At 39.0% G+C, this 20,150-nt stretch overlaps 1 protein-coding gene across 4 annotated transcripts in view; it reads right to left on the minus strand.

Annotated features, from left to right (window-relative positions):
• The window catches only part of AFTPH (aftiphilin), a 63,557-nt gene extending 43,899 nt beyond the window's left edge, over positions 1-19,658 (minus strand). For 2 of the 4 annotated variants that reach the window (XR_011377888.1, XM_060309373.1), the window contains exon 1: positions 19,424-19,658. The gene's annotated coding sequence lies outside the window, so the exon portion shown is untranslated. The remainder of the gene's footprint in view (positions 1-19,423) is intronic. The other 2 variants (XM_030877383.2, XM_030877381.2) reach the window with 1 other exon arrangement.
• Positions 19,659-20,150: the final 492 nt, after the last annotated feature.

Below are 20,150 nucleotides of genomic sequence, written 5' to 3' on the forward strand. Positions count from 1 at the left end.
GGAAAATCCCACATGCCGCAGAGCAACTAGGCCCGTGAGCCACAACTACTGAGCCTGGACGCTACAGTCTATGAGCTGTAACTACTGAGCCCGCACGCCACAACTACTGAAGCCCGTGCGCCCTAGAGCCAGCATGCCGCAACTACTGAGCCTACACACTGCAACTACTGTAGCCTGTGCACCCTAGGGGCCATGTGTTGCAACTACTGAGCCTGCGGGCTGCAACTACTGAAGCCCGCACGCCTAGAGCCCATGCTCTGCAACGAGAGAAGCCACCACAATGAGAAGCCCGTGCACCACAATGAAGAGTAACCCCCCACTCGCCACAACTATAGAAAGCCTGCATGCAGCAATGAAGACCCAATGCAGCCAAAATAAAGAAACAAACAAAAAAACCACACCACAAAACACAACTACACACCCACCAGAATGGCTAAAATTAGAACAATTTAAACTATAGCCACTGATGGCAAAGATGTGGAGCAACTGGGATTCTCTTTGGAAGTATCTACTAAAACTATACCAGGTTTATACCCCACATATATATATATGCACTAAAAGACATGCACAAGACTTACGACAACTTAACTGAAAATAACCCAAATGTCCATCAACAGGTGAATGGTTAAGATAAACCATGGTATAGACAAACACGGCAATGAAAAGAACTATTACTATATGCAACAACATGGATGACTATCACAGACATAATGTATAAAAGAAACCAGATAAATACACACAAAATACACACCGTATAAGTCCATTTCTATGAACTTCAAAACAGGCAAAACTAATCTATGGTGGTAATTCAGAAGAGTGGTTATTTATAGGGAGGGGGTAGAGTACTGAATGGAAGGGGGCATAAAAGAGCCTGTTGGATGCTAATAGAGATAATGTTATTATCTCTTGACCTGGGTAGTAGTTACACAGGCACATACTTTTGTAAAAATTCACCCCATTGTACACTTACGGTTTGTGTGCTTTGCTGTGTGTATGCTATACGTCAAAAAGTGTTTCTCAGAAAATCAACATACTTAGATTAACAGCAGCTATGTTACAAGTGAATGAATATATGATCAGAGTTAAAAATATACCATTCTATAAAAAAAAAGTGCTTGTTTAACCTTGCCTTATTCTGGGATTTAAGGCTATATATGTATGCCTCAAGAGGTAGTATCGTATGGGGGAAAGATGTTGGATCTGGAGTTTGGCAGATCCTAGGTTCAGATTCTGGTTTCCCCGTTTACTATGTTTGTTAGTTTGCCCTCTCTGAGCTTCAGTTTCCTATCTATAAAAAGGGGCTAGCAGGCCCTACCTTTCAATACTGTTATGAGTATTAAAGATAACAGACCTTAAGTACCTGGCACATTCTATGCAGTCAATAAGTTATAAACTATCATCACATGTGAACTTGCACCAAGTCTGTGGCTCAAATCATAGTCTACCATTAACAAAATCTAAGCCAATGTTTGCTTAGTTGGCACAAACATTCACATGACTCTGCATATACGTTTATAGGTCACTGAAAGAATAAATCATTAAAGAAAACTATTACTAACCACATTAAAGATACATGAAGTTGACTTTACTTCTAATTTCTATAACCAATCCCTAGAAAATAGGAAACAATGCCCAAGGTTAAAAGACTGAGACCGTATCCTCTGAACCAACTCAAGGGACCAATAGTAGTCTGTTAAAAGATGGAGGTTTTGAAGTGGAACAGGCCAAGGCAACCCAGAAGGTCTCACCAGTAGTACCCTGAATTATACGGCTGTGGATACTTTCAAGTTAGAGGAACGACCACAAGAAGAAAAGCTTCTAAGAAGGTGCCTGGTTGGATTAGGATTCCACATATTCCTCTAAGAGAGAGTTAATCCTCGACCAACCCTCTACCCTCCATCATCCACACAAAGTGTTAACTACCCCAAAGATCCCTGGGCTCACATTTGGTGATAGTGGTGGGGTCTCTAAGAGGCCCTCTAGGAATCTCCCAGAATCAAACATCGAGAGTTCCTTCCAGAGAAGCTAAAAACCCACCAGAGAGAAATTCCCATCTTTTACAGGACATCAGCCCAGCTTTATCAATGTGTACATCAACTTTCAAGGCCAGATAGTACTTCTAGATGATACAATCCAGCTTTACTAAGGACCCTTCGCTCCAAACTTATTTTTATAGGGACTGGGACAGAAGTGGGTGGTGGTGGTGAAGAACACAAGCAGAAAGGTTAGTGGTAAGAAAAGGGAGAAGAAAGACAAACAATTGTATCTGAAGTTATGTTACTGACTTAGGTAGTACAAACCACACTAACAAGGCTTATTTAATGAAACACATACACAGACACACAAAATCACAAAATCACTACCTTTTACCACAATATGTTTGAGGTTTATAATTAATCATTTGTTAAATCATTTGGGTGAATGAAAAAAAATCTGTATTTTCTTTAGAAAAATGAATGAAAATATTACATAAGCAAATAACATCAATTTGCATTACAAATGTTGCCTGCTACTGCAGTAGTTCAAATTATTCATATCTTTACTGTAATATCCTCATGGGAGTTTTAAGATACTATCACTATCAAAATGCACTGTAAATGAATCCGCCCTGCCCATATTCCTGCTTAAGAGTCATCTTGTCATAAAGAAACAAAAGGGAAAGCCCTTCTTCTAAGCCATATGAAGATTTAAATTTAGTTAACTTTTTGGTTTTCAATATATCTAAAGATGACTGGAATATGATGTCACAAAAGTTTTCATGCCTCTAATATTTAGAATCTACGAAAGGATAATATTTTTTCTCTTTTTGAGTGCTTTGTCCTCAGCATATTAGCTCACTCACAGCTAACAAAAAAAAGAGAGCCCCTAAAAATAAAAGCTTTTTAGTAAACAATTGAGAAAGATGGTGTTGTTTGTTTTTAGGACTATCATCCTCCCATCAACACAGGCTACAAACTTTAAGGCTACTTAATCACATTCCCACAATCTCAAAGCTGAGCATTTTTCAGATTTCAGAATTTCTTAGAACTTGACAATTTAAAAACAAAAACCCAAGATACCACTGACATCAACTGTATCAATAATATGCAATATTATTTAAAATATCTTTTAAATAAATAGTATATTCCACATACTTTAATTCTCTGCTTCCATCAATAACAATATTAATATTTATTGGGCGCTAACTATGTGTCAATACTATGTGAAAAGCACTTGTGAATTATCTCATTTATTCCTCACACTATAGTATGAGGTAGGAATGATTATCTTCATTTTACAGATGAAGAAATAAAAGCTTAAAGAGGTTAAGTAATTCCTCACAGTAGTATAACTAGTAAGTGGTGAGTCAGTCACAAGCTAATAAAAATATCTGAAGAATGTCCTATCGCAGAAATAATTGACATCCAATATTAGAATTACAAGAATCTTCCCTAAAAGTTTTCTGAAACTTCCACAACAATTTGGAAGGAGAAAAAAAGGTGCTTACGAGCTAAGATGAAGAAAGTATAATCAGGCTTCCCTGGTGGTGCAGTGGTTAAGAATCCTCCTGCAATGCAGGGGACACAGGTTTGAACCCGGGTCCGGGAAGATCCCACATGCTGTGCAGCAACAAAGCCCGTGCGCCACAACTACTGAGCCTGCACTCTAGAGCCCGCGAGCCACAACTGCTGAAGGCCGCGCCTAGAGCCCGTGCTCCGCAACAAGAGAAGCCACTGCAATGAGAAGCCCGTACACAATAACGAAGAATAGCCCCTGCTCTCGGCAACAAAGACCCAATGCAGCCCCCACCTAAAAAAAAAGAAAAAGTATAACCAACAAAAATGCCAAGAGGTGAATCTGTTTCAATATTAATGTACATAGTGGTAAAAACGTGGTAAACAATGAAAATAAACAGCAAAATATCTTTATACCTAAGTTGACCACCCTCAAAAGGCCAGACTGCCAAAAGTGACAACCAAATTATGTCTTCCCTGGTTTCAATATAAGGATGAGTCACAAAAGTACAAATATACTATATATAAGGTAAATGACAATGTGAGCAGCAGCACATACTCACTCTTCAATGAATGCTGCTAAACAGCAATAAAAGTTATTACTTTACAGAAGCTGGTTTTCAAAAATTCCTAAGAAAGAGCTTTTATTTCATTGTATATTTTAACCTTCTATGCAAATCCATAAGGTATTTAACTTATTTGTACAGTTTCACAGTAAAACTTGAAGATAAATAAAAACATTAGAAACTGTTTTACCTTTAACTTGTAATATCAACTGACCATATTTGAGAGTTTACTAGCTATTTTTCCCAGAAGGTACTTCAACTTGAAATTGAATAAATGACACTGGATAACTGTTGATAAAAAGGCAATGAAACAGAAGCAGCAATGAGGGCAGATGCATTAGCCCTCAGAAAACCATTTTTTCCCCTAGTACCCTCTGCTCTTACATAGCTGCAGAATAAATTAGCCACGCTAAATTTCCACCCTAATATCCCTGAAACTTTACATTGAAAATAGAATCTAAAAGCAGAAACTACTTCAATTTCATGCCCCTTCACTAAAACCTTGCTTACATCCACAGTATTGTCTACAGATAATCCCTGGACCTCCTGTTTTCTTTCTCAACTGCTTGCTCAGGGGCCTCTTTTGAATTTCTCTATTACTACTGATGCTTTGTCATCAGCCTGTCAATGTTCAAGAATCTTCCACCCTCAAACAAATCAGAGTAAATCAAAACAAATCCCTCCCTTCTGTGCCCTTTTAGCTCACCTCCTCCTCCTCACCACCAAGCTTCTTGAAAGGGCCCTGTCTATTTGCTATCTCTACTTCCTAACCTCCTATACTCACTCCTCAGCCCAGCACATCTGGCTTCACCCTACCTCTCCACTGAAACTGCTCTTCCAAGAGGGACTTTACTTGAGCTCAAAAGATTAGAAAGGTTGTGCAGGCACAGGCCTCTTTTGTTGACCACTGCATCCTCAGGGCCTGGCTCACAGCAGGAACTGAATGCACTACTTTTGTTCTTGCTGGGGCATTTGGTCCACCGACCCTCTTGAGCTGCCACCTCCTCCATGCCCTCGCTGGATTTCTCATAATCCTAGCTCTGGTCTCCTCGTGCTCACCCAAAGAAGTTAGGAAATACCTGAAGTTAGGAAATACCTAAGTTCAATCAAGGTAAGTGTGATCTGAGAGAGGGTGGTCTGAAATACAACACATGTGAAAGAAAACAAATCCAATCATTTTGCTGCAACCTGTCTGAGGAAAGAATGTGTGGAGAGGACAGTACTCACATGCAGCTATGGGAAAAAAACAGCCAAAGGACAAAAATTTGTGTGGGTTTTTTTTTGTTGTTGTTGTTGTTTTGCGGCATGTGGGCCTCTCACTGTTGTGGCCTCTCCCGTTGCGGAGCACAGGCTCTGGACACGCAGGCTCAGCGGCCATGGCTCACGGGCCCAGCCGCTCCGCGGCATGTGGGATCTTCCCAGACCGGGGCACGAACCCGTGTTCCCTGCATCAGCAGGCGGACTCTCAACCACTGCACCACCAGGGAAGCCCTGTTCGTGTGTTTTTAATAGACCAAATAATATAAATATCTGCTTCAATCTGAGGCCGTTTCTCCGCATAAGTGGAGGTGTCAGCCAGTGTCACCCAGTGTCACCAGAGCGTAATACTACTCTGGGCAGTCAACTAATTTCCCTTGTTCTTGTTCTCTGCTCCCAGCAACCTTCTTTAGTACTTCATGTAAATCTTCCCACAGATTTTGCAATCAGCTGACATGAACAGCTGACATACTTTGAAAGATATTTCTTGCTGTAAAGTTTTAAATTAGCATTCTGGTCAAGACTGGTAAGTTAAACCTCAAGAGCCCAGGGTATTCTGGGAAAAACAAACCAACCAACCCCCATACTTTGTGGGCTTTCAAAACTAAAGCCCACATCATTTTAGTCTGTAACTAAAATCTGTACACCTTGTGAAGCTCTTGGCAGCTGCCCTTCTCCTGACAGTGTTACTCTCTGTATCATAACGCCTACCATGAGAGCAACTCACCTTTTGGAGGAAAAAGCATCTAGCTAAAGTTATAAAACTGCAACCAAATGCAGTTAGAATTCAATTATCTGAGCTAATGAGAAAGAAAGCAATGTCCTAGATAATCTAAAACTCACAAATTTGGCCTTAAACTATGACCTATGTAACAGAAGATTTACCTCACAAATGATGTCTTTCCCAAGTACTATTAGTTTTACTTTAATTTGTTCCCTGACCACCGATCAATTGAGAAGAAGATGACCTAGACACACATGAGGTAACAGAAGGAAACCAGACAATGAACCAGGCTTAGAAATAAATTATCCACAGACAATAACATAAATGGCATTCTTGGGGTAAATTATCATAAAACAAAAGCTTTGTATATCTGAAAAATCAAATGTAAACACATTCCAAAACAGTGCTCATGAGTGTGTGTGTGTCTCGTGTGTGTGTGTGTGATATACAGGTACTACCACAAGTGGATCTACCTGTACTGATAACTTCATGGAAACTATGGAAGGAATTCCCATTACAAACAAATTTCTAGCTAGTTGACCTTTTAGTGGTGTTATTGCTTGGTTTAAAGTTTTACTTTCTCCTAAGAGGTAGAAAGACTAAAGGGTAAAAAGGAAAAAAAAAAACAAAAAACAGACAACATTTATTATTTACAATGTACTATTATACCTTTGGTTACAAATGACTTGAGAATTAGCCTATTGTATAAAGCAGAATTTTTCAAAAGTTTCCCCTCTGTAACTCACAGGAGAAATATATACATGAAAAAAAAAAGTTTCAGTATTTACTCTTACTGTGTACTCTTGATATTTTTAGTTCTATTGCATTTTTTCTTAAAAGCTGGTCATGATCCCCTATAGTGGATTTTACAAACCAGAAACAGGTCATAACTCAAAGTGTTAAAAAAAAAAAAAGTCTTACAAAAAGGATACTAAAGAGTTTAGAGAAAATGACCAAAATTAACCTCAATTTCCCCCTAATATTGCTCACATCACTGAAGTTAGGAAAAGGCAGTGGGTAGTTCCATACTGGTACTGTGGACAATGTAAGGTAATTAAACAAAATAAAAACAAGCTGTGAAATTTGTCCATAGTCTTTACCTTTAAATTATGTAAGCAGTACAATTTAGGGCAACTTAAAACTTCTGCAGTATTTCTGGGTATTTTCTAAGGCACTGACTCTCCTATGATCAGCTTTATAAGAATAACTCATTTTCCAGTCTTGGGGTCATTGCTTAAAGTCTATATAAGAAGAAAAAAAAATCAAAATATTTCTGTCTAAAATCTTAGCACAGAATTTGTGTTGGTTATGTCATTATGTCTACAACAATGACAAGAACTGTTTGCATCCATTAATTCTGTTCAAGTTTAATTCACCTCACAATAATATTATCATTCTCCTTCCTTCTGATCCACTTCCTCTAAATCCAATTATTGCTTCCAGCATATAAGAAGAGGAAACAGAGCTTCTTTTAAAACAAAGAACTCCTTAATCTGGTGCATTCAAGGACAAAATGCATTCTTAAATTATGTTATTTGAATGAACCAAGTAATTTGATAAAATCAAAGTATTCCCTTTCTCTTTACAGAATTTTACATAAAAGTAATAAATAAAAAATATTATTTATTTTTCAAATTCATACTACCCTCAATCTAGGAAGCAAGCCACTTTAAAGATAAAATTAAAGACACTACTGGTGGGAGTATATATTGGTTCACATATTCCAGGCAATTTATAATATATCAGAAATTTTATAATGCATATTCTTTTGACTAAGCAATTTCACCTGCAAGAATGTATTCGACAGATGCATTCATATAAGTATGCAAAGATACTTCCACAAAATGTTAATTCCTGCATTGCTTGTTTTTAAAGAAGCAACTGAAAACAACTTAAATATCTATCAATAAGGAATTAGGGTAAATAGAAACTGTAACCATTTTTTAAAAAGATAAAGCTATATTGCTAATAGGGAAAGGTGTCTAAAACACATTTTTAAGTGAAAAAGCCTTTCTGAAGAGGCATTCTCTCTTGATTCTCCTCCTACCTATCATATCCTTTCTTTCTCCTCCTTCAGTGGATGTGTTTCTTCTGCTTGCCTCATTAATGTCCATGTTCCCCAGGCCTTGGCTTCCTCATATTCTTATCCCTGAGAGATCTCCTCCCCATTTTGTTTGATATTATCTCTTCCCCATTTTGTTTGATAATTATATGTTCACTATGGCCAAACCTCTATCTATCTGCCCAACCTCTGCCTACCCAACTGCCTTTTTGAATCTCTCTACCTGGATGTCCCAAATACAACTCATATCCTCCAATTCCAAAACTGAAGTCAACCTCTACTCAAAGAACACACAGAAACCACTTGTTCTTATAATATTCTGAGTTCTAAGTCCGGAAATCTGAGTGTTACCTCTGACTGTTCCCTCTTTGCCATCTCCCTCCCTCAAATTAAATGAACCACAAATTAAGTCCTTAACAACTCTTACTGTATTTAATATCCCCAAACCAATATCGTATTTCAGGGCCTCATTATTTTTGGCCAGGATTCCTGTAGTCCACTTGAAACTCCTTATCTTAGCCATAGAGCTAAGACACTCCCTCTTTCCTCCACCCAGACAACACTACCCCCTGGGTTCTCCACTGGCACTACGTTACCTCTAGGTTGTCACATATGCCACTTCTTCTAATTTACTATTCTTATCTGTCCAGAAAACCCATTTACTAAGCCTTCAAAACCCTACTCAGGCATAGAGTTTTTCTGTGAAGTGATATCACCAATATTTATCAAGTTATTATGTGATAGGAACTGTGCAATGTACTTATTCGTACACTATCCAATTTAATCTCAAACATCCATTTTTAGATAAAGGAACAGGCTCAGAGAGGTCAAAAAATCCGCTCAAGGTCCCACAAAGAGTTATGCAGCAGGACTCTAACATTAAAAAAATCAGTGTTCTTTTCATTATGTCAGGTTGCATGTCTGAATTAATTCTTCTTTAGACCTATCTCTTTTATTACATTTAACAAAGTGAATCAAATTTATTTCCATGTTTTTCTCCTCTTAGTAGGCTATAAACCAATGTGTCTCAATCTTAGCTTTGTATTAAGTATTTTTTTTATAGAATAGATGGGCCTGAATATCTGTATTTAAAAAAAAAGTTTCAAAGGTAATTCTGATGGTTAGCTAAGGTTAAGAACCACTGTGTTAAGCTTCCAGAGAATATAAATATTACTGGACTTTATAACTCTGGGGATAACATAAACATCTCTAAACTTCACTGCTGAACACATTAATATAGGTAAATCAATGAAATAGTACTTTTTCTTACAAAAAGTTTTCCCTTACTTACAGTGATTTGATTGTACAAATATTTCTTAAAGTTCTGTCAGCACACATACATGAGAATATCACTACAAAATTTAACTCTCTTAAGATTTCAAAAACAAGGAGTTCACGATAAATTAGTACTTTTCTTAAAAATGAATATTGGAAAAGTTCCTTAAAGGATCAAATTTAAATTACTGCACTAATCCTTGAAACGTTTATAATTATCTATATAAATGTTATAGAATTCTTGGGGGAAAAAACCCCACGTTTAAAAAATTAATCACAGTTTCACTTGCAGCTGAACACTAAGAAATGAATATGTGAACAGCAGCAACTACAGAAACTTTTCTCCACCTCGAGAAACCAAGGTCACTGGTTATCTGATTAAAATCTGTACATTTTATTCAGGTGTAACACTTGGACTGTGCTTCAAGTAAACTTCTGAAACTTAATGAGACAGAATGCTATCATCTGCTGGCTCATTATGATATAGAGGGAGGAGTCTGAAATATGCAAAGGAGTAAGAAGAAACCATGATTTAACTACAAGTAAAAAGTAATGAATAGTCAAATATTGTTTGGCTTTAGCTAAGAGAAAATTTGAATTTGATACTTGAATCTCTTGTATAATTTTTTTTTAAGGAACAAAGATGCTATTAAAAATATTCAATGTAAAAAGAGTTAGGGAGTTCCCTGGTGGCCTAGTAGTTAGGATTCCGGGCTTTCGCTGCCATGACCCGGATTAGATCACTGGTGGGGGAACTGAGATTCTCACAAGCTGTGTCGTATGGCCAAAAAAAAAAAAAAAAAGAAGAGAGAGAGAGTTAAGTTATTTCTTAATGATAGGTTCATTACTTTTTATAAATAGCTACTAAAAATGAAAGCTTTAAGAGAGAAAATTAATCAATGCTTCAGATTTTGAGTGTTGCTATAGCAGACATGTTTTATCTGCAAATACTCCAGGTCAACATTTCTGCATGCACACAATAAACAATTATTATGCGAGATGATAAACCACAGCAAAATAGAAAATACTACAAAACATAAGCAATGACCAAGAAGAAAACAACAACAAAAATGTCCACTTGGGAGGGTGGGTGAGGCAGGAATGTTATTCACTTCATCCATTTAAAAAACTGTGGTCTCATTAAGATGTATACAAATATTAAAGATCCTACTCCTAGAAGTCTTACTTTGAAAAGTATCATTTAAAGTCAGCATTTAAAGAATAAGAAGATATGACTTAGAATGATTTCTATTACCTAAACACAGAATTGTTAATAAAACTGAAACAGCAATGTAGGGTTTTTACATTTATTAAGTTTATTGTTAAGGACTTTACCTTTTTTTTTTCTTCTGCTCATCTATCTTATTTTCTAACTGCTGAGTACTGTTTATAAAATTGAAAGCTCTTGTTACTTGTACAGTATACCATCACATCATAAGCAAATTGGGGAAGTTTGACCTTTTCCTTTCCAATTCTTATGTCTCTTTTTCCTTATTGATTGTGCTGGCTAATGCCTCCAATACCAGATTTAGTAGTAGTGGTGACAGCAGGAATCTAGTATTTCCCCTTAATTAGGATACTGAATTAAGGTACTGATTTTTGGTTTGAGGTATATATGTTTTATCATATTACAGAATTTTCTAATAATTCTTATTTTAAGTTGCTTTGTTTAAAAAAATCAGAAGATGGGTTTTTAAAGTGACTTTTCAGTATTTATGGAGATAATTACATAATTTTTCCTTAGATCTACTAATGTAGCAAAAATACCAATACTTATTCATAAATATTCCCAGTTTGTTTGATGTTAGGGAAGCCCAGTTTGTTTTCTATTGCAGGAAAAAGGTATGTTTCCAAATAAATAAGAATTGTGTTAGATTACCTATTCAAATACATATAAGTCAAACAGAAGTATTTAACTTATTTGATCCAACTTACTCCTCACTTTCACTTTTACAAGTAGGCTTCAAAACAAACTGATATTTTCTTGTAAGTACTGATCATACTCAAATTAGTAGCATAAGTTCTTCCAGGTTTCATCTAGGCTCTGTTCTTACTCAACTCTCCCTCAAACAATCTCATCCACCTAAGGTTTAATTAGTACATTCTAGGACTCCCAGATTTCTCCCTGCAGCCCAGCCCTCAAACCTGAAACCCAGTCCAGCCAAGCCAATTCTCTACAGTCCTCTCCACTTGAGGTCCTCAAAGACCTGGAACTGGGCTTAAGAAGAACAGAAGCCAAGCTTTTCTTCCTCAAACTTGGTTCTCATCCAGGGCTCTCTAACCCTGGGCAGATGGCACCACCACCCACCCAGTCACTAAGCCAGAAACTTCAGAGCCATTCCTGACAAAGCTCCCCACCCTCCACTATCTCTAAAGAATTATTTTTATCTCATGAATCTCTCAACTTTGGAATACCTGTACCTCTTTCCAACTCTCCTGACTCCATTCTGGTGTAAGCTTCCATCATCTAAACTAGTCTCCCTGATTAGTATTCAATCATGCCCAACCCAAGTAATCTTTTAAAAAGTCAATTTGGGCTTCCCTGGTGGCTCAGTGGTTAGGAATCTGCCTGCCATTGCAGGGGACACGGGTTTGAGCCCTGGTCCAGGAAGATCCCACACGCCGTGGAGCAACTAAACCTGTGTGCCACAACTACTGAGCCTGTGCTCTAGAGCCCGCAAGCCACAACTACCGGCCCACATGCCACTACTGAAGCCCGCGCGCCTAGAGCCCGTGCTCCACAACAAGAGAAGCCACTGCAATGAAGGGCCCGTGCACTGCAATGAAGAGTAGCCCCCGGGGCTCACTGCAACTAGAGAAGGCCCGAGTGCAGCAATGAAGACCCAATGCAGCCAAAAATAAATAAATTAAATATATATATATATATATATCTCATAAACAATCACAACAAATAAACTTAAAAAAAAAGTCAATCTGTTCACATCAATCCCCTGCTTATGATAAAGATTTTTAAAAAATCTTTAATAAAGTCTAAGCCATTCCTATCTCTCCAACACAGATTCCTTCTCCCTTCCCCTATAGTTTTCAATGCTCTAAACTAGGCCTTCTTTCAGTTTTTGAAAGTCAGACAATAACATTCTTTTGTGCCACAAGGCCTTTGCACCTACAATCCTATTGCATAAAACATGCCCACACATGCTTCAATTCCTAGAAGAGGTATCAATTCCTCAAGTAAGTTTCCTAATACCCTCCCCCAACCTACTACACATATTTCTTTCAGAGCATAAGAACTGCAATAACTTATAGTCTGTAATAAAAAACATAATTTGAAAAATGTGCAAACTGAGTATACTGGAAAAAACACACTGACAGGTTTAAATGTAGGAAGTAACTTTAAGAACACTATTAACTACTTTCTAGAACAATGAAGTTATCTTGCATTTCTTTTCCATAGGTAAAAATGTCATACTCTAGAGTAGCACTGTCCAATCAAAATACAATAAAGCCACATATACAATTTAAAATTTCCCAGTAGCCAATTTAAAAAGAGGTGAAATTAATTTAATATATTTTACTTAACCCAAAGTATCCAAAATATTATTATTTTAACATGATATCAATGTAAAATCTATATTTTACATTTGTTTTTGAAATCTGGTATTTTATACTTAATGCACATCTTACTTTGGACTAGCTTTATTTCAAGTGGCACATGTGGCCACTGGCTTCCGTACTGCACAACACAGTTCTAGAAAATAATATCCTATTTCTTGTACTTAAATAGAATCAGAGCTATTTTTAAAAGAGCATGACATTAAACAATTTTAACCTCTATCAACAAGGATATGTCTCACGTTTAAACCCTTCAAAAAATTTTAAATTATGCAAACATTCCACGCTACTGAAAAGCCCAAATTCAAAATAAAAATTCAAGTAAACAATTTAAAAACTGCATATTTATTGACCACCTGAGCAGATTACAGGAAGATGGGTGCTCTCGACTATTGCTAGTAGGAGTGATTTTATTACAACCTCTTAGAAAGCAATTGGTTTTCCCTTTGATTTAGTAACTCCACTTCTAAGACTCAGTCCTATGGAAATAACCAAATTACCTACAAACCTGTTCACCGAGATACAATATGATTCATTCATACATGTATGTGTGTGTGACACTCGTATATCCATAGGGAAAAAAACAAAACTAAATGTAAACCAAAATGTTTACAGTTATCTTTTTGTAGTGTGATGACTGACATATTTTTCTATTATTCCTTTAAATATATATATTTATTGAGTGCTACTCTGTCCCAAGTGTTAAAACAGATGGATATTTGGCACTAAGAGGCATACCAGTTTTCTTTACACTTTCCACATTTTCCAAATTTTCTATAGTAAAAGTATATTACCCTTTCATAATTTTAATAACCAGAAGAATATGGAGTGAATGTTTTGGCCAAGTCAGCTGTAAAGGGACATTTTTGAGTCAACTGGGGAAGAATTTGAATATGGTCTTGAATATTAGTTTAGATGAAAATTTCTTGAAGTGGTAAGGGAGTCTAACTGACTAAATCAAAACAACCTACAAAACAGTCTGTATGATAAGATTTCATTCTGGTAAAAAAGTACACGTACATAAATATATGTGTGGAAAGATATGCACTGAACTGTTTACAGTGGGATTCCTGGGTAATGGGAGTGTAATTTTTTTTTTGATTGACTATTTTCTACAATGCTTCTGTATGCTTCTGTAATGACTTTTTAAAAATTAAACTATACACACACACACACACACACACACACACACGCACCTTACTGAGCATCTGCTACATACGATAGGTTCTATAAGGGGTAGGACTGAGTAATGGAGCCACAACCTTAAAGAAACTTATAATTAATTATGAGGACCAATATAGGAAGACAGTAAAAGTAATTAATACAAGGCAGAATATAAACACCAAATAAAGTAAAAGGTGGTTTTAAAGATTCTAAGAAAAAGATCTCACTTGACTGGAAAGAGTGGTGAAAATGAGAAAAAAAAACTTCATGAAAGAGAATTTGAAATGCAAAGGATTTTAATTAACAGAGGAAACGGCAGGCACTAAAGATAAAGCATGGGGCAACTGTCAAAGAGCAGGAAGTCATATCATAGAGTTTGGCTGGAATGTAGGATATATGAAGCGAGTAGGCAGTATGCTGGGAAAGTAGGCTGTGTGGGCCTTGACTTTTCAGAAGGGAGTATGTACCTCTGAAGTTTTTGAGTTTAGCAATGGGGAAAATCTTAGAGTTTAGCAATGAGTTTAGCAATGGGGAAAATCTTACAGAGGTTCCAATTGAGTTTTTTTGAGTTTAGCAATGGGGAAAATCTTAGAGGTTCCAATTCTAGTAACTGTCCTACCACTTCTCATCATCTCTATTGCTACCATCTTGGTTCAAGCCACTACTATAATTCATTCATTCATTTATTTATTTTGCGTTACGTGGGCCTCTCACTGTTGGGGCCTCTCCCGTTGCGGAGCACAGGCTCCGGACGCGCAGGATCAGCGGCAATGGCTCACGGGCCCAGCCGCTCCACAGCATGTGGGATCTTCCCGGACCGGAGCACAAACCCATGTCCCCTGCATCGGGAGGCTGACTCTCAACCACTGCGCCATCAGGGAAGCCCTCATCTATTTATTTTTAACTTTTGATGTATTATTTATTTATTGAAATACAGTTTATGTACATATTATGTTAGTTTCAGGCGTACTACATACAGATTTGACATTTGTATTCATTACAAAATGATCATTTAGCTGTATCAGTCACCAACTCCTAATGAAATCTTCCTGCTTCCATTCTTGCACTCCTATAATCTACTTACTGTACAGCAGACAGACAGATCCTTTTTTTTTTTTTTTTTTTTTTTTTTGTGGTACGCAGGCCTCTGACTGTTGTGGCCTCTCCCGTTGCGGAGCACAGGCTCCGGACGCGCAGGCTCAGCGTCCATGGCTCACGGGCCTAGCCACTCCGCGGCATGTGGGATATTCGCGGACCGGGGCACGAACCCGTGTCCCCTGCACTGGCAGGCGGACGCTCAACCACTGCGCCACCAGGGAAGCCCCGGGACAGATCCTTTTAAAAGACAGATTATGTCACATCTCTACTCAAAAACCCTGCAATAGCTTCCCATCTCACACAGTAAAAAACCAAAGACATTAGAATTTTTACGAAGCCCTACAACACTGACCTCTCACACTCTAAATTTCTGATTCCAATACACAAACATGCACGTGCACACACACATACACAAATGCCAAGAAAGTGAAGTTCTATAAGGGCTATTTTTTTTTTTAATTTGATCATTTCAGTGACCCTAGAACCTAGAACAGGGCCTGACATATAGTGAGTGCTCAATAGGTATCTGCTGTATGAATGAAAGGAAGAAAACACCATGATGTTAGTAGATATTTAATTGAAATGGTTTGTGGCATATTGTAAATATTTACATAAATAGAACATGCAGTGAATTTATTCTAATTTACTACTTAATTTTCCTCTGGAAACTACTCACCAAAATAGTGCTTGTAAATTAAGCTTTGAGCATACAGACAACCTTTAATTTATTAGCAATTTTTCTCTGCAAAGTTTACTTAAGTTAGTTATTTGGAATAGGGGTGGTGGTGACTGAGGAGTGATAGGATGGAGTCTTAAATCTCCTATTTTTCCTCTTTTTTCACTTTTCCAAAACTCCTTACTTCCCTGCTTCTTCCCCACATATAGTGTCTTCCTTTTCTCTCTCCCAGGGAATACATCTAATCCAGACCTATAAGTCCTACCCTAGGCTAAGGGCAGAAATAGAAATTAGAAGTGTGATACAGGGCTGTTGAGATGGTTGGCAGCAATTAGAGAAGAGCCCAGGCAAGGGAAGTTACTGCAGAGGACCCCTGGGAGGGCAACAATTCTTAATTCAAATATTTTCAATTAAAAGCTCCTTATATAAAGGAAATCAACACAAAATAACACTAACTCCTTCCTGTCCTCTTTTTAAATATAAACTGCTGAAGGATAAGAATGATCCTTTTTTGTGTGTGTGTGGTACGCGGGCCTCTCACCGTTGTGGCCTCTCCCGTTGCTGAGCACAGGCTCCGGATGCGCAGGCTCAGCGTCCATGGCTCACGGGCCCAGTCGCTCCGCGGCATGTGGGATCTTCCTGGACCGGGGCATGAACCAGTGTCCCCTGCATCGGCAGGCGGACTCTCAACCACTGTGCCACCAGGGAAGCCCCCGATCCTTTGTTTTTAAATGAAAAACCTGAACTTTGTATTTTATTATGATTTCAAGCATACAACAAAGCTTAGAAAAATACATACAGTGAATGATCAAGTGCACACCACCTGGCTGTGTTAAATCTTAATCTTTACCAAATCTGCTTCAGATTTATTTTAAAGACAGTACAGTTATGGCTGAAAAACCATGGACTCTTCCTAGATCCCTTATTCCTCTCCAGTTCTCCAGAGGTAACTTTTACTGATTTGGAATTTATCATTCCAATGCATGTTTTCATACTTTTGCTACACATTATTATACAATTCCCATAAAATATATCGCATTGGCATGTTTTAAAAACTATATAAAGAGTATATACATGTGAAAAATAAAATTATTATATCTTGGCTCTTACTTAACATCTCTGTGCCTAAGTTTCCTTTCTGAAAAGTGGGGATACCACCTCCTAGCTTACAGGGTTGTTGTGAGGACTAAATGAGTTAATATATTGCATATAAATCACTTAGAAAAGTATCTTGCTGGGAATTCCCTGGCGATGCAGTGGTTAGGACTCTGAGCTTTCAATGCCGAGGGCTTGGGTTCAGTCCTTGGTCAGGGAACTAAGATCCTGCAAGCCGCATGGCACAGCCAAAAAAAAAAAAAAGAAAGAAAAGTATCTTGCTCACAGGAAGTAGTGTATATCAGTGTTAGTAACTATCATATAAAGTTGCAAACGAATCTGTGATTGTGTGTGTATATATGCGTGTGTATATATACTGATTGAGAAAAGATTAATTATCAAAGTGAAATGTATATATACTCCATATAACACCAGATATTTCCAAAATTGTGTAAAAACTAGAAATACTTATAAATTTCAGGCTGGAAAGATTCACTAGCCTACTTAAAGAGGAATTGAAAGTGCTAAGCATAGAGAAAAGGGTATTTTTTAACTTACAAATTGTAGGTAAAATTAAATCAGAATATCAACGTTTGATTTAAATAATGTATGATTGTTTAAAAATGCCTAAAAATTTAATGTCCTCCTTTTATGAGTTTTTGGGGGTAGGCTTGGGAGAGAAGGGGTAGGGTAATCCTTCAATGAGATGCTATTCAAAGACTTCTTAGACTGTTAAGGGAGGCACTTTAGAATTTCACACAAAATAAAACATTATTTGATAAATTTCACTATTTTTCTGAACAAGTTTTTAACTTACTGTAAGTAGAAAAAAATTAAAGTTTAAAATGATGTTTTAAAATAGGATTCACCTAGATTACAAGATTTTCGTAGACAATTGGATTCTGCAAAATTTATCAATGCAATTGTGGATACATTTTCTTTGTTTTGATTATAGGATTATTTTTATAATAGTCTCTAGGTCAAAAGACCAGAAAACACTAAAATTTAATGTCCTACATATTATGTGAATATCTATGCCTTTAATAGATATCTAGAAAAAGGTGTCTATGCCTTGAAGATTAATAATATAATGATACATAAACAGAGGAATTTAATCTAATGAGCATTTAATAGGTAACATTTACTTGTCTAGATGTTTTACACAGGATATGCGTTTTAATACATGTGAAATATCATCGTGGACAAAATTTAGAAGACTACCTTAGATACTTTGTTTAAACACATCTACTTCTGCAAAGAATTAAAAATGAGTACTACAAAAGCCAATATTTAAGTTGGCAAAGCATATAAAATGTAGAGAAACTGTGTAGATTATGTCAACACAATAGCGTTCAAACAGTTGTTTCCCTTAGAGTTCAGCATATATCCATGTCTAAAAGGTTAACAGAAAGCAACAAATAAACGTAACATCAAGGATTAAACTGTTTCCCCCTCCCATCCTACCAAAAAAACTAAAACGTAGCTGGTGAAAGGGAAGATTAAAGTTCAAAAGTAAAGTTTTACTTTTCTTCTCCTAAAGTGAGAACTTTGAAACGGAACTACTGATTTTGTTTCATTTGCTCCCTAGTAAAATATTTCCATGTATGGGTTAGTCCCTCCCTCGGCCCCAATAGAAGATTCAGTGGGAAACCAAGTTGTAACTTGAATTAATCGACAAGAGAAAAACCTAGTCATTCTCAGCACTTTCCTAATGGTGAAAGGATCCTACCACCGTTCACCCTATACTCTGTCCCCTGCCCAAGCAAGACGTAGCACGTGCCAAACAGGACACTTAAAAGAATAATGGTCCAACTTTTCGCACGCCGTCTGGGGAGGGGACGCAGACTATTTCTTGAGGAGTGCAAGAAGGAAGCAGAAAAGGTCCTCTCAGGAAGGGATGATGGACCTTTGGTGCCGTCTCCTCTGCCTGTTGGAGGACTCAAAATCCGCTTGCTTCAGAGACCCTAGGAAGCATCACATTCTGGTCGAGGCTGGCCTAGGGCCTGGGCGAAGCAGTCAGTGTTTACACCTGTCACGAGGGAGGGAGAGGTAGAAAGAGGAAGCCGGAGCAAAGCCCCAAACTTCTCAACAAGCTCCCGGGAGGGAGCGGCCGGTACGGAGCTGTGGGCAGGTGGAAGCTGCGGGGTAGGGCGAGACGGTGGCGGCCGGGGACGTTGGAAAGGCTCTCACTTCCCCGGCCGGTGCCCGGGATGGCAAGGAGGGGCCGTGTGCTTCGGGCGCCGCCGCCGGCGTCCCTGCACCCGCCGTGGAAGAGGACAGAGCCCGGAGCGCGCAGGCCCGCAGAGCCGGCACCGTCCCCGCAGCCCCCAGCTCCGCGGCAGGTGCCCCGGCCCGGGCGAGGATCCGGCCGGTGGGTTGGGCCGGGTCCCCCATCCTCTTTCCCCCGCGCGGCTGGGGGAACGGAGCGGTGGCGCTTACCTGGCTCGTCCGGGGCGGCCTCGATGGGCATGGCTCAGGGGCCCGAGGAGGAACTGGCTCCCCGGAGAAGGACCGGTTATTCGGACGCGGAGCTGGTGAGAGCGGAAGGCAGGCTGCTCTCAGCACTGTCAGCGAAGCAGCGCCATGGACGCCCACCCGGAGTTTCAGCGCTGCCGCGAGACCCCCATCCCATTACCCTCCGCCCTCTTCCGCCGCCGCCGCCGCCGCCGCCGCCGCCTCCACCTCCTCCTCCGCGGAGACCCCCCGCCCACTCCACACACTCTCCCATCATGCAGCGGGAGAACCGCCGCCGCCGATACGTCACTTCCGGGCGCAGGTGGCTAGGTCGGGGCCGGGCGCTGGTGAGTGCTGGGGGGGTGGAGGGGAGGACACTCTGGGGGAATCAGTGTCACAGCACGCTTACCCCTGCGCAGGCGCCGTCGCTCAGAGCGCCGGCCGCCATTTTGGGTGCGGGCAAGCTGCCCTTTTTCTTGACTTCCTCCGAGTCATCGAGCTGTGAGGGGGGAAGAAGTACTCTCGCACTCCGCGGCTCCTGAAGCAGCGCTCCGGGAGAGGGACAGGTGCTCCTCAGCCGGCTAACATCAACGTTCAGCTCAGGACCGAGTTAAGTCTCTTGCTCTCTAAGTAAAAATCGCGAAGGTTTTGAAATACGGAGCCCTATCTTCTCCACCAAAAACCTACTGGAGAGCACTTATCAGCTTGCCCT

The sequence above is a fragment of the Globicephala melas genome, chromosome 12, assembly GCF_963455315.2.
Source record: "Globicephala melas chromosome 12, mGloMel1.2, whole genome shotgun sequence".
NCBI classification, from domain to species: Eukaryota; Metazoa; Chordata; class Mammalia; order Artiodactyla; family Delphinidae; genus Globicephala; species Globicephala melas.